This window comes from Mustela erminea, chromosome 11, assembly GCF_009829155.1.
Source record: "Mustela erminea isolate mMusErm1 chromosome 11, mMusErm1.Pri, whole genome shotgun sequence".
Taxonomy (NCBI): Eukaryota; Metazoa; Chordata; class Mammalia; order Carnivora; family Mustelidae; genus Mustela; species Mustela erminea.
Window position 1 is genome coordinate 5,888,640 of NC_045624.1, and position 4,019 is coordinate 5,892,658.

The window sequence follows — 4,019 nt, forward strand, 5'->3', positions numbered from 1 at the left end:
GGCCCTCTGCCTTTGGATTTTGTTGGTGGTCAGTGGCTAAACCTAGTCTTCTGGGAGTGCAGAGCCATGTACCTTGGGCCCTGGGAACTATCCCCTGAGGATACCTCTCGTTTTTTTCTTCCCATCCTGAATATAACTCATTCGTTCTATGAAAATTCAGTTGAAATAGTAAATCATGAAGAATAATGAATAAAGAAAAAAAATCATTCTCAAGTCTGCCTCCCAGAGATAACGGTAGTGACGTCTTTCCGAATATCCATGGGTCTCTCTCTATAATATGTTCTTCACATAAATGGGATTACATTTTGTAACTTGCCATGCATTCCATAGTCGTGGGCTTCTTTCCAGCAATTTTGCTAAGAAAACCCATTTTCACTCCTGTCTGATTATATATAGACCTGCATTATTAATTAGAGCTATTTTGATATTTAAATATTATTATTTAATTAGTTGTACTATAATTTAGTTAACCAATCCTCATTGGTATTTATTACTATTATTATTTAGAGAGAGTGTGAGTGGGGGAGGGAGGGGCAGAGGGTGAGGTAAAGAGAAACACAGGCTCCAAGCCCAGCACACACCCTGATTCGGGGCTCGATCTCATGACTCTGAGATCATGACCTGAGCTGAAATCAAGAGTTGGATACTTCATCAACAGAGCACTCAGGTGCCCTGGTATCTAATTTTTGATATTATGTACGGGGATGCGGTGAAAGCTCTTGGGTAAACATCTTTGAGGGCGTTTCCAGTTATTTCTGAAGGAGAAATCCCTAGAAGGGGGTGTGTTCACTCTGAGAGTCATGCACAGTGAGAGCCTCACCTGGGCTCTCCAGCCACACCACTTCCCACTGTGTGATCCTTGCAACCCAAGGTCATTTGGACAAGGTCATGGCTCTCTCTACAGGTCTAAGCTCTCTCATTCGAAGTGGGCGCTGACACAGCTCTGGGGGTGCGCTCATCCCTGCCTTTCCTCCAAGACACGCCCTAACAATTGTTCTAGTTTCCACCCCGTTTCTTAAGCTCCTACTGTGGGCTGCGCTTGTCCCTCCTCCCCCAGATTAATAGGTTGAAATCCTCATGCCCAGTACCTGAGAATGTGACTGTATTAGGATACAGAGCCTCTAATGAGGTAATTGAGACAAAACGAGGTCATATGTGTGGGCCCTTAAGTCCAGTATGACTGGTGCCCTTGTAAGAAGAGAAGGTTAGGACGGAGACATAGGCTGACTCAAGACCATGTGAGGGAGAAGTGGGCCACCTACAGCGCAAATAGAGAAGCTTCAGAAGAAATCCACCTGCTGACCCCTTGATCTCGGGCTTCTAATAACTTCCGTGTAGAAAGCACTCAGTCTGGGGAACTTTGTTACGGTGGCTGCTGGAAGCTAATAGGACCCCCGTTCCCCCTTTTTTGGGGACCAGTCTCAGCAGAGGTCCCCTTCAATAGACCCAAATTCAGTTCAGTTTGGGCTCTGTTTATAAGGCAGTCTGTAAAAGGCTCAGCTTTCAGAGGGAGACAATAGTCAGAATGGATTTTCTCAAGAAAACCCCGTTATTTTCCAGTTAGGAGCTTATTAAGTAACAGTGGGACGTGGCCGTCAGTGCTCAGTCCCTTTGTTGAGGAGGACTCTGCCAGCCCAGGACTCCAGCAAACGCCACCCCTCCCCGCTCCGGAGAGGCAGACAGAAAGAGGTTAGTCTGAGGACCCTCTGTGGCTTTAACCACCGCTTTCCGCCAGCATGGCTAGCTGCCTACTTTCTTTCTGCCCAAGGTGACTGACAGTGATAACAATGGATTTCAACGTCCCTGTCCTCATTAGGGAGAAGCAGCCTTCCTTTCTTCTCCCAGAGTTGTGGAGCAGTCAGCATGCAAATGTTGCTAATGACACGGTGTAAAACATAAAGACAAAGAGCACCCCATAGCCCTGGTATTCGCTTGTTCTAATCTGCCTTAAGTATCTTGTGGAACATCCTAGGCGTGGGGGGCACCAGCCTCCCCGGTGATGGTTTGCAGCAGCCATCCCGCAACCCTCCCCTTCGGCAGGATCCCCTGACCTTGGCACCTCGGCTCCCTTTGTTTCTTCCTGGATAAGAGGAAAGGGAGATTTTCTTCTCTCCCACATTTTTCTCTTTTTAAAAACTGTGATCAATTACACATAACATAAAATTTACCATCGTCAGTGTATTTACCGCTCAGTGATACGAACGCGTTCAGAATGTGCCGTCGTCCCCACCCTCCATCCCCGGAACGCCTCACTTGTAAAACCGAAACTCTGTCTCCATGAAACTCTAACTCCCCTTATGCCCTCCCCCAGCCCCCTGGCAGCCATCATTCTATTTTCTGTGTTTATGATTTTGACGACTCTGAGTGCCTCATCTAAGTGGGATCACACAGTATTTGCCTTTTTGTGCCTGGCTGATTTCACTCAGCCGAATGGCCGCCAGCTTCATCCGTGTGGCGGCAGGTCCAACCCATCTTTCTTTCCTGAGGCAGAATAATAGGTCACTCCACGTGTGTACCGTGTTTTGCGTATCCGTTCATTGGTGGACAGTCGTTCTGCTGTTACGCACATTTTGCTGTTGTGAATAACGCTTCTGTGAATATGGTTGCCCACATTTCTCTTCCAGACTCTGATTTCGATTCTTTTGGGTAGGCACCCAGACGCGGAATTGCTAGATCATCCAGTAACTCTATTTTTAAGTTTTGAGGAAACACGATACTGTTTTCCATGGCGGCTGCACCATTTTACGTTCTCACCAAGAGTGCACCAATGGATTTCTGTTCGTCTACACCCTCGGCACCATGGGCAGCCTCCTGTCTTCTCCTAACAGGTGTGAGGTGGTTCCTCACGGGAGTTTTGATTTACGCTTCCCTAACGCGTGGCGATGTAGAGCATCTCTTCATGTGCTTATCGGCCAGTCGTGTATCTTTGGAGAAATATCTAGATGAGTCCTTAATCCAAGTTGGTTTTTTTTGGTAAGATTTTTAGCTCTCTGCATATTCTGGATATTAACACCTCCTCAGATATATGATCTCCCATATTTTCTCCCATTCTCTGGAGAATCTTTTTACTCTGGATAGCGTGTTTCAGTACACAAAATTAAAAATTTTTCATGAAGCCCAATTTGTTTATTTTTTTCTCTTGTGAACCTGTGACTTGGGTGTCCTGTCCAAGCAATCAGTGCCAAAATCAGTGCCGTGAAGCGTTTCTGTTTTGTTGCACATTGGTTTATGCCGTTCCCCAAGCCTTCTCTTACTCCCTCAGCATCTTCAAGACAGTGGCTTTAAGGTCTTTGTCTAGTGTGTCTGCCTTTTGGTCTGTTTCAGGGACAGATTCTGTTGGGCTCCTCTTTTCCTTTCAATGGACTATATTTTCCTATTTCTTTGTATGCCTCCTGATTTTGTTCTTTTTTCGCCCTTGAACACTGGACGTTTGAATCTAATAATGTGATAGCTCTGGAAATCTTCCCCCTCACCAGGGTTTGGTGGATTTTGTTAGCGTCGTTTTGTTTTTTATTGTTGTAGGCTGTCTCTGTGCCAAGATCAGCCTGAGGTGTAAACTCAAAAGTCTTCTCAGGTCTTTTCTGAGCCTTGACCTGGACACACACCATCACCTTCTAATTTCCCTATATAAGCAGTTGTTTCTGAACGTCCTCGTCTTTAATGTCTGGCTCTGAAAGGGGAAAAAGTGAAAAATCAAGGGCGGAGGTAGGGGAGGGGGAGGGGAACCTACCATTTAAATCTCCCAAAGTCACTTCAGCCAGAGTGGGGCTGGGCTTGCAACAACCAGGGGAGGTTGCAAGCAGTGCAGCTATCAGTGATCAGATCACGGAGTTCCCCCCACCCCATGTTTGGAAGACAGGGTCCTCTATGGCACACCCTGGCTTCACAAGGCTGTAAGCAAGCCGCTCCAGCCCACGCGCGTGGACACTTGAGTCATTGGCCCCACGTGGCTACTTCACCACGTACTGGTTTTATTTTTTAAAAATATTTTATTTATTTTTTGACAGACAGAAATCACA